The 12061-nt window shown below is 38.3% G+C and overlaps 1 long non-coding RNA gene across 2 annotated transcripts in view; it reads right to left on the minus strand.

The window, feature by feature from the left end:
• LOC139827398 (uncharacterized) overlaps positions 1-5169 on the minus strand; it is a 56873-nt gene extending 51704 nt beyond the window's left edge. For both annotated transcript variants that reach the window (XR_011737930.1, XR_011737931.1), the window contains exon 1: positions 5057-5169. This is a non-coding gene — a long non-coding RNA (uncharacterized lncRNA). The remainder of the gene's footprint in view (positions 1-5056) is intronic.
• Between the last annotated feature and the right edge of the window lie 6892 nt (positions 5170-12061).

Consider the following 12061-nt stretch of genomic DNA (forward strand, 5'->3'; position numbering starts at 1 on the left):
TTCCCTGTTCTGGAAAAATCTTTGCCTCCCCAAAAAATATTCAGTGTACTTGAAAATCTTAGTACAAGGACTTTGAGGGATGCAGGAGTATCACAAATTTCCAAACAAAACCCAACTGCTGTAACAAAAAGAAACAAGATGTAAATGGAAAGAAAGAGTAAACATCCTAAGATTAACTTTCCATATTTCCATCATTTTTTCCTTCTCCAAAAAGATTATAAATTAATTTTGCACAAAGCTCTGACATTTTTATTCATTACAAGAGCAAAATAATATGTTTGAGAAACCACCTATTGATCTTTTTATTATTTTTTTTTCTTCCCCTCTGTTCCCTACAGACTCAATTTATACAGGTAATGCAGCATCCTAACCTTGATAGTTCAAAGTGTCTTGGAATTGATCATTTCATTAAATGCCTAGAAGCCTTGCCAAGTAATACATAAAACGTTTAATACAATATTTGACAGTTATGTATAAAGTAATTTTCCATAGTTTTACACGATTAAGTGTTTTTGTCTTGCAGGTTATACCACCAAAAATAAACATTCAAGATGTTCTTGAACTAGATCAAATAGGACCCAATAGGAAAATAATCTTTATGAAATCAGGGTCCTATGAAGGAAGCCGAACAGGAATGGAAGATGATTTAAACAAACTAGCAGAAATTGTGTTTATTAAAATGTTAGTTTCTCTATAGCAGTGTATGATGAACACTAATTTACAATCAAGAGCTACAGAAACAAAACACAGAGTCAATCCGTTTTCTTAGCACTGCTTTGCTGGTTTACTGTGCTCGTTCTCATGTTATTAAGAGGCAATTAACATTCAAGTCCCATTAACTCAAATTTGGAACACCACAATGAGTATGAGAGCAAAAGCATATCTTTGCAATGTTTCCATCCCCTTTACAACACATTTTTAATGCACAGAAAGTAATTTATCATTAACATGCTAAAACACCCAACATGTTTGTATTGTGGCAAATGTGTCACCTTCTAAAAACTAACTTATCAACTAAACATCTTAAAAGACAAACCAAAAAATTACACCGACTTTATATTGGATAAAATACACAAAAGAAATGAAGTTTAATCAAAATGCATAAAAAAGCAACCCATTACTAATGGCAAAATTTCATTTTCTTCTCTTCCCTGGTTCAATTTTAAGTCGCTTCTTTCAGAAATACTTCCAGATGTCTTTCAGAACAGAACATAATCATACACCTGGGCCGCTCTAACTCATCTGGGAATAAACCATCAGAGCAAACACTGACAATAAAATCAGAACACTCAAAACTCATTTAGCTGTGTTGGAAAGTACAAGCTCATTGTGCAGAAGACCTTTGATATTTGGAAATTTATGTGCTCAAAATCAACCTAAAACCAGTTAAAATATTTTCTGCATGTTATTCTACAGAAATTTCCACTGCAAAGTCTCAAAATTACTATATTCTACTGTGTCATGGTTTAACCCCAGCTGACAACTAAGCACTGCACAGCTACTTGCTCATTCCCTCTAGGTGGGATGGGGGAGAGAATCAGAAGACTGAAAGTGAGAAAACTTATGGCTTGAGACAAAGACAGTTTAGTAAGTAAAGCAAAAGCTGCACATACAAGCAAAGCAAAACAATGAATTAATCTACCGCTTTCCATCAGCAGGCAGGTGTTCAGCCATCTCCAGGAAAGCAGTTGTCTGGATATTTACATATACATAATATATGTACATATATATGAACATACATCCATAAATATATCTCTATACATACCCATATAACTTCATAAACATAAGTTAATGTTGGTAACACGACACTTTCTGATGAAAAGCTCTTTCAGTGTTGTGGGGTTTTTTGTTTTGTTTTTGTTGGTTTTAAACAATCATTTTTTATAATTTTGTAATTCAAATATTCATCCTTCCCTTGAGTGCCTCCCCAGTGTCCGCTACATCAATATTCATCTCCCTCTACTCTAATGATAAGATTAGTTCCCTAAAGGCCTATAGTAGTTAAGGTCTCTTTGTATCACCCTTAAAACAGATAACTGGTTTTGCTATTAAGAGTCTCAGCCTTCTGTGCTGTTACACAGAAGAATTTACGGTCCAGTTCCACTCTGACAGAGCCCTAGAGAAGGATTGGGGTGCTGCACAGGCAATCTTACCAGCAATGCTTTGAAATAGAAAGTTAGGTGAACAGAGTCCTTCAACAGAAGTTAATTTAGTTATAACCTTGAATTAAAGCCTCACTGAAGCACACTAAGAAGAAAGTTTAAATTAATTCAACCTGAAAGCTCAATAGAGACATATTCACATTTGTAGCTAGTCAAATCGAAGCAGGGAGGTTTTTGGTAGAAAGCAGTACTAATTAAGTAAGAAAGAAGAGTTTCAGACATTTCTCTAACTAGAAAACTATCACAGCCAGTGGTGGAGCAAATCAAAACACATTTTAAATTAACAAACATCAACCAATAAAAGTTGCTATCCTAAAGGCAATTCTTTATCATTTTTTCATTGTTTTCTTCTGTTTCTTCTTCTGCTTCTCCATTTCCAAGCATTTTACCATTTCCCTCACATTGACCCCTTTTCTTTCTCATTTCCTGTTTTCTACCTTCTCCTGCATCAGGCCTTTCTTATGTTAATCGACTCAGGGATACTAGCTTTCTTGCTGTAACTATGCAGATATAGGATATCCATATAAGGGTTACAGTGAGCACAAACGTGACAAAAGGTAGCAAGTCCTTCACACACCACTAATTAATAAAAAAAAAAAAAAAAAACAAAAAAAAAACCACAACTTTGATAACTGAGATACTCATCCTCACATTCAGATCTACAAATTTGAACTACAGGAACCTCGCTGCCGTCATGAATGCTTTCCACTGGTGATGTCTCAACTCATTCTTGCACTTTATCTGTCACTGTTTTTGGCAAAGATTCAGTTTCTTTTACTTCAGGACCTCCTATTTAGCTCCAGCTCTCTCAAAATTTAAATGAATCAGATTTTGGAGTTAAGTTTTTTGAAATTATACTATAAAAATAATTGCAAGGACAAATAAATTTCAGTGCTACATCAGAATATCACTGGGGTGTGTTTTCAAACATGTCAGTCATGACAAAACCATTATTCTATACATGGACTGAAAGTATGACATTATACAGATGCTAAATAGATGGTTTGGGTTGTTTTTTTTTGTTGTTACAGATTTACAGAATAAGCAATTATCTTGGATTTTTACAATATTTTACAAACTACTTCTATGAATCTTACATAAATTTTCAGTATAGATTAAGGAATTGTGGCAAAATGCAAACTCCCCTCTCTCCCCCTCCCTTCCTTCGATATGGAAACCGTGGACACATCTCCCTCTCTCTCTGCTGCTTGAGGTTAACAGTTTCTTTTGTTTGACTCCAGAGCCTGCTGGCCAGGGTCATTAAGAGAGAGAAGAAGGGAGCGCAGAGGTGCCAGGGAGCCGCTGGGCACCCACGGCCAGTGTGGGGAATGTTTGGAAGCTTCAGGGGCACCCCATAGCCATTGTGGGGGTGCAGAGAAGCTTCTGGAATGCCTACAGTCAGATCTGATCAGGCTATAAAAACGGGATTCTCATCGAGGCCCGTCCCTTGCACCATCCTCTTGGAGTTACAAGCTGAGTTGCTGCTGCCAGGAACCACTTCCCCGCCACCCGCCGCCCCAGGACAGAGACTCCGCTTGCCTTGCCACCACGTGTGTGAGTAAAATTAACCCTCTCAGGACTGTGAGTGTATCTACTTTCCCTGCACATTTGCTGCCCCTTAATAATTTCCTCAACTGATATCCGAACCTCTATTCACGTCACTTTGGAGTGCTAAAACCCTATTTCTCACCAGTTTAATAAAAGTTGTTTTGGACCCTGTTGTCCCTTAAACTAGCCTCGAGGAATCTACTGTCTAACATGAAATAGACTTCATCAAAAAAGGTCTCCACCATAGGAGCAGATAATAAAGGAGGTTTTGCTTTCATGAAAATGCAAACTGGTTACGAAGCACATGAGGCACAAAGAGTATGACTTCTAGGCCCATAATCCCAAGCAGTAAAATAGGACTACATAAATTCATGTGATTATGCCAAGATATAAAGAACATCAGAGTGAAAAAAAAAAAAAAAAAAACAACAAACCAAACCAAAAAAAAAAAAAAAAAAACCAAAACACACAAAACCAAACAAACATTAGCAGCACCAAACAAATTATTACGTAGATGTTTAGACAGATTTTCAGAGGAAGGTAGTAGAAAGCGGTTACAGTTATTACCACGTCTGGCTATTAAGATGATATTTTAATTAAGAGTTATTTCAAGTCTATCTTGAACGTAGAAATGAAAGATTGTTTCTCTTCAAAATATCAAGTCCAGTTCATCCACACCAGTCTTTTGGATTACATTACTAACATGCTAATTCTCATTAATTTAACATTTATCTGTTTAACCCACCCTCCAAAAAGACCTATCTTAATTTCCAAAGGCAACAATCCTTCAACATACTGCAGATGTATGCTGAAAAGACCAGAAAATAACAGAATCCAGAATCCACGGTGGAAAAATTATGTAATTCCACTACATAAACACATAAAGATCACACTTAGTAGAAAGGGAAGCAATTCACAAGAGCAAGAGAGAAGGATTCTCAAAATCTGAGCCAAACACTGTTTGTTAACTTGAATTAATTAATTTTCTGAAAGCATATTCCACCTTGTACTATGAAAAATCACCATTACTATAAGCTCTCAAGATATGTCAACAAAAGAAGGAAAAGAAACTTCAAGATCTCAGTTTGTAAATGTATAGAAGCATGTTTGAAATCAGACAAACTGCAAAGAATAACCAAGACAAACCCCTTTTAAACAGCTATTTCCTTAGAAGACTTCTTTCCTCTTATAAGGACTCTTTCGTATCAACAATCATATTCTTTCTACTTGCAGAGAAGTTTCTTTTTTCTACTTACCTAACTGGGTTTATTACCAATTACCTTTCTAATGGAGTTTTCTGAGATATTAATTATAAGATACGAATAGTTATGAAATAAATAACTTACGCTTTTTCTATGGATAAACAACGTTTAATCCAATTCCTTAATTGTATTCTTTAAACATGTGTTCATTAGAGCATAAGCAAAACAGCGCTGGGTGCGCGGGGGATTCACTCCACCCAACACGCATGCCTTTTAACAATAAGAAGTGTGCTTAAATACAGTAAGGTATTACATATTCATAATGACCTCAGGAATGCCTATAAATATTCATAAAGCGAGTCTCAGATAACCATTTCCATAGCCCCTCCTTGACCCTCCCCTGTTGCTCCTGCGCAGTGTCACTTGGTGAATTTGAGGAGGGGTCTTTGGATGAAGGCTCCTTCAGCTTCGTCACAGTGAACTTTTTACCTTTGGCTCATTATGAGGAATTGACTGGAACCCAAGCTGCCAAGTTGACTGAAACCAGACTGACACCCCCTTTTTGCTTTAAATCTTGGCTATCTTGTCTCCTCAAGGTTGCAGCTGATGCTGTAAAACTTCTTATCTCAGCATTTGATGCAGTCCTGCTTTTTTAGCACAATTGGTTACATACAGCTCTAAACTAGATATTAATTATGTGGCTTAAAATGTTAGCTTGTTAGTAGGCCCTTATTATGTAGCTGCTTAACCCTTAAAATGTTAGTTCCCTCTATCAATATAACTTCATAAACAAGTTTCATAACTTTTTACATAGAACTTAACCACCTTTTTCTTTTTACCAGGTTCAGAGTCCGTGCCTCATTTGGTTATATCTGTAAACATTAAACATCTTAGCATGAATCACAACTGCGTTTTTCACAGTTACATTATTTATATCGTTACATGATCATTACTGCAGTTTGTGTAGGTACTGCTAAACCAAATATAAACTTGCAACTCAAGTACCATTCCCATGGTACAGGTGCAGCAGAAAGGGAGGATTGATTGCATGCTTTGAAAGAGAGCAAGAACAGAATTTCAATATGTGAAAAGGATTTTGCTCCAGGTCAGCTGAAGGAACCTTTCCCAGAAGTGAGAGCCACCCAGTAAAACCATTTGGAGTGGTTAAATGGTGGATTTTCTATTCCTGAAACAACTTTCAGCACTGCTAGCACCTTATTCAGAGCTCCTGGAGCAGCCTCAAACCTACTTTTCATTGTTCTGAATTCAACAGGTCTGAATTTAACTTTTATAGTTGTTTATTTTGTACAGTCAGTTTTGTTTGGAAAAGTTGAATTTGTATCATACACAATTACTAAATCTGGGAAGGCAAACAATGCTTTTATTTGATAATATGCAATAAAACTTGCAGATTTTCAATAGCTGGTATCAAAGGGACAGCAGAAATTTTCTCTGAAAGACAGTAAATTCTTAAGGAAGACTGGATCACCAGTTCACTGGATCAACAAAAAAGGCTTCTCTAGATGAAAGGTATATTAAAAGTAAATAAGCAGTAAACACGAGTTCAGAAAGAGGTTCCTTCCCTCTCTGGTAACCACTGATGCTAGTATAGCTTTAGCAGACCGAGCTGAATAGACTGAACAACTTGTCCCCATAGGCCATCATATGCCATGCCCCAACAGAGACACAGCTAGCATTAGTAGTATTGTTTCCTCTAAATACTAAATTCTGATTTCAGAGTACTGAATGTAAAGATTATAAGCAGGGAAAAAAAAAAAAAAAGTAATGAACACCTTGTTAAGGGTGTTGCAAAAAAAAAATCACTGAATCCAGTGGACTCCAGGACTCAGACAGCTCCTCCACCCCAGCTGCTGAAGGTCAATGCAACACAACCTCAGGCTTGGGAGGCCTCTCCTGTCCCATGGGTGTGGCTGCTCTAGTCCTCTTTGCAGCCAGAAGCAGGACTAGAGGACTAGAAACCCATTCTGAAGAGAAATGTTCAAACACTAAATACTGACATAGACAATCACACAGTCAGAGCCTTTACTGACACCCATTTAAACACCAACAATTAGCACTTAAAACCACAACCAAGTCTTATTTTCTCTTTGGCTGATTAGGGTTGAAGTTCATTTGTGAAAAAATACACCCCCTCAAGCTGTTGAGGCACAAAGGTACCTACATTCATTATAACTCTGTACTGGTTTTGGCTAGGGTATATATTTTTATATATATATATATATATATGTTTTGTTGTTTTTTTTTTTTTTTCATAGTAGCTTGTATGGTTGTGACCAAAGCAATGTTGACAACATAGGAAGTTTTAGTTACAGCTGAACAGTGCTTACACAGCACCCAGGCTTTTTCTGTTTTTCACCACCAGCGAGTAGGCTGGAGGTGTACAAGAGGTTGTCAGGGGACACATCTGAGACATCTGACTCCAACAAACTGAAGAGATAATCCATACCATGTGATGTCATGCTCAGCAATAAATGCTGCAAGGAAGGAAGAGGGAGGACAATATTCTGAGTTATGGCATTTGTCTTTTCATAACTATAACTTATGATGGAACCCTGCTTTTCTGAAGGTGGTTAAATATCTGCCTGCCAATGAAAAGCAGTAAATGAATTCCTTATTTTGCTTTCATCATTAAACTGCCTTTATATCAGGCAATAAGATTTCTCACTTTTACCCTTTCAATTCTCTTGCTCATCTCACTGCAGGGGAGTGAACAAGCAGCTGTGTGGGGCTCAGCTGCCAGGGTTAACCCACAATGATATTTAATATGAGCACAGTCTTCATATCCATCTAATATCCATTTTACAGACTCTGGGTGCGTTACACAGTCACTGCTTCAGACCTGGAGTCTTTCTAGATGTAGGTTTCCTTCTACTTGCCAGTGAGTCCAATTCGACATCTGCTACAACATTACATGTACATACACAGACAGAGAATTGCAACTCAGCAGGGAAACTTAAGCCCGTTGACAGCCATAGATTTACAGGCCCTGTGACACATAGCCGCTTCTCCAGTGCTTGGACCTTTCTACCATACTCTGTAATCTGCTTTCAGTCAATCTCCAAGGGAAGAGCTTTGAACACAGCCACCCTGTGAGTTAGCAAGCAGGGTTTCTTTTATTTCTATAGGCTTCTTCACCACTGCAGAAGATGTATGACTCTCCTAATAATAGTTACTCCTACTCTTGATGGATGAAAATTACCATAGATTGCTGCAGTGACTGCTGAGAGGTTGGAAAAGTCTTCTTAGTTGAGCACAGAGAAGCACAAAAATGAAATACAGAGAGTTTCCTGCAAATAGGAACAGTTTCTAGGGCACTGCTTTTCTGGTCTCAGGAGTTCTCCTACAAGTTGCTGCACTATTATAGAATTAGTGATCTAATCTCAGCAACAAGTCACAGAGTAAAAGCTTTGTGGTTTGGTAAAGTCATGCTCTAGTATGCTAACCATCAGCTAAAGCCTTGAGACAATGGATGTGTTTATATTGCAAACCAGCATATGGATACTTTAAGTTGCATTACTGTTTAATGAGTTTTGCTGCCAAAATCACAAGTCTCTGGCCTGGCCTGGAAATACAGAAATCAGTGCATTTTTCTCCTACAATTATATTGTTTATTAGACACGAAAAAACACAACTAGAAGTGGTTTAATTAGAAAAGCAGAATGAAACTCAAGACCCAAAAAGACAGCAATGTCTACAGCACAAGGGCTTGCAAAGAGCTACAGTTGCTGTGCATGGCCTACATTATGTTCTATAAAATATGACATCTGTTGTCTTCTCCAAAAGTAAATAACCATTAATAGATTAGCGAACTTTGTCTTCCGTAAAGCTTAGTGAAGTCAACCTTGTACAGTACATGGAATTTAGTAGTTTGGGCTGGAGTTCAGCTACATAAAGCACAGGACAGACAAATGACTGAATATCTATTGACTATGCCCCTAGAATCTTTACATGAGCCTGAAATGCTCAAGTGGAACTCAATTACAATCCATCCAAATGAATTCATAACTAATTGACTTAAATCACAGACTCTTGAGCAACTGCCAGCAAGCAGCATAAGTTGGAGTAGATCATACCTGGTTGCAGATAGACCCATTATCCAAATATTTACTGAGAATGTTCATAATTGTTAATCCATTCCCACTTGGATAAAGGTCTATGAATTAGTCCAATAAAATTGAAGGACAGACAGGACCAATGGACTCCTCATAAGGCTTTATTAAAACGAAGCTACTAGAAGCCTGGAAGAGTTTCAGAGTATCAAAAATATTGTGGAGATTCCCATCAGGAGAAATAGCTTCCCATGACTCAGTTATGATTTTACAGGTACAGAGATTTCTTGCAAGGAAAGCAAAAAAAATATACACAGAAGTCTCCAACTAGATGTTCTTACAAAGCTTCTTTTGTAAAAGCCATTCAAAAAGCCATTAAGTGTGAAATAGGGATGAGATATGGATACACATGATGCTGATACACACATTTGGAACATGAATAAGGACAAAAAAATAGCTCATCACAATATAATTTTGGGACTTCGAATCTGACCTTGTATATCAATGTCAAACTGAAAGATGTTTTAATATAATCAAAATTATAAACCACAGGAGCCAAAAGTTATAATGAAAATGCCAAACAACCTGCACTATCGCAGCAAACGTTGTAGTCTAATTTTCCTTATAATTCAGAAATAAGTCTAATTTCTTTTACTTAATGACATTATACTCTGACCACTTAAAACATAGTTACTAGATACAATATAGCCAGATAGATTAAAAAATTAAGCTATGAAATAGAATCATCTTATCACTTTAATCCTTTTTCACTCTAACTGCCCTTTTATGGACTGAAAAGGTTTTTGGTTTCCCAATGAAGCTGGGAAGTTACCTCTTCTTAAAGCCAGTTAGATTACTTGAGGTCATGAAAGGGAGGATGACTGCACTTTCATACACTGAGAATACTACTCACCTGGTGAATTGAACTCTGCTTTTCCAGAATTAAACCAGTGAAGGATAGCCACTATTAGCATCAATGATTAAATCACAATAGTAAACATGATTTGAAAAGTAGTTTTGTTTTGAACACATATCCTTATAGTTTATCTTGCTATCACTGTAACAAAAACACTGAGACTGTAAATTCCTGCAGAGTGGTGCCCTGACAAACCCTTGGTCAGTTTTCACCAGAATCACTCAGGTTGCACGTGACTGTTCCTCACATTTGGAATACACCTTCTGATGGTCTGGAATCCCACATCGTACGGAGTGATTTACTGCTGATGCAGTAGTTCACAAAATATTTATTCAACCATAAAAAAGTCTACCTCTCTTACACTGTTCCCCTTCTTTGTACCTACTTAGAGGTTCTCATACCACAATAGGAAATAATAATTCTGATTTAACTTTCACTTTAGATCAAATAGCTTTGAAACCAGCTCTGTGCTTCAGTCTTGCTGTTACTGAAACAGATGTTTCATGGGGTTAGGATCATCTTTCTTGATTTTCTGCATATGCAAGAAGTTTGTGTAATGGAGCTCTCCACACCTGCACCTAAAACCAGAGGAAATGTCAATTTACAGAGACCATTTTTCTTCTCAATAATTCTGATACTAATCTGCAAGGTTTATAATTTTGTTTCCTACTTTTTTAGATATTAATAATATTGTTTCCTACAGTTGTGATGGACATGGTATGCACTTTGTTATGCCTTAAACATCTGGTATTGCAGCTTCTGGTGGGGAAGAAGAGATAAGTGTTCTGGGGGCAGGATGGTATCTCTTCCTTGAGGCTTCCCTATACTTTGCAAAACAAAGGCACTAACTTTTGAGATAAAGGCATCAACCACATTTGACCAACTAGGGGGAAATTCTGAATCACCAGCCATTTCTGGGACCACCAACTCATTTCTGGAACAGTCTTCTTAATTAGCATGAGGAGTAAGCAGAGGAGGGAGATGAGCCACCCTCTCCTATCTCACATGCGAATGAACTGAAGTATAAAAAACTTGTCACTCAGGACATGCACTGTGTGGCATGGCCTGTTAGTTGCATCACACACACCACCCTGAGAACTACAGATATCGTCACTGGACCAACCAACCTTTGGAGTGGTCAAATCTTACCTTTTCTGATAACTTGCCTATCTCTCTCTTTCTCTCTTTCTAACTTCATTCTGGGCACATAAAGGTAATAACATTGTGAGTTTTGTTGTTGAAATCTTGTTGAGTTTTATGATATCACAGTATCACACAGTATCACAGTATGTTTGGGAATGGAAGGGACCTCGAAAGATCATCTAGTCCAATCCCCCTGCTGAAGCAGGAACGCCTAGGTGAGGTCGCACAGGAACGTGTCCAGGCGGGCTTTGAATGTCTCCAGGGAAGGAGACTCCACAACCTCCCTGGGCAACCTGTTCCAGTGTTCTGTCACCCTCACTGAGAAGAAGTTTTTTCTCAAATTTAAGTGGAACCTCTTGTGTTCCAGCTTGATCCCATTACTCCTTGTCCTTTCATTGTTTGCCACTGAGAAGAGCCTGGCTCCATTCTCATGGCGCTCACTCTTTATATATTTATAAACACTAATAAGGTCACCCCTCAGTCTCCTCCAAACTAAAGAGCCCCAGCTCCCTCAGCCTTTCTTCATAAGGGAGGTGCTCCACTCCCTTAATCATCTTTGTTGCCCTGTGCTGGACCCTCTCCAGCAGTTCCCTGTCCTTCTGGAACTGAGGGGCCCAGAATTGGACACAATATTCCAGATGGGGTCTCACCAGGGCAGAGTAGAGGGGAAGGAGGACCTCTCTTGATCTACTGACCACCCCTCTTGTAATACACCCGAGGATGCCATTGGCCTTCCTGGCCACAAGGGCACAGTGCTGGCTCATGGTCATCCTGTTGTCCACCAGAACCCCCAGGTCCCTTTCCCCTACACTGCTCTCTAATATGTAATTTCCCAACCTATACTGGAACCTGGGGTTGTTCCTGCCCAGATGCAGGACTCTACACTTTGCCTTGTTAAATTTCATCGGGTTATTCCCCACCCAACTCTTCAGCCTGTCCAGGTCCCGCTGGATGGCAGCACAGCCTTCTGGTGTGTCAGCCACTTCTCCCAGCTTAGTGTCATCAGCAAACTTGCTGATA

This window comes from Patagioenas fasciata, chromosome 2, assembly GCF_037038585.1.
Source record: "Patagioenas fasciata isolate bPatFas1 chromosome 2, bPatFas1.hap1, whole genome shotgun sequence".
In the NCBI taxonomy this organism is placed as follows: Eukaryota; Metazoa; Chordata; class Aves; order Columbiformes; family Columbidae; genus Patagioenas; species Patagioenas fasciata.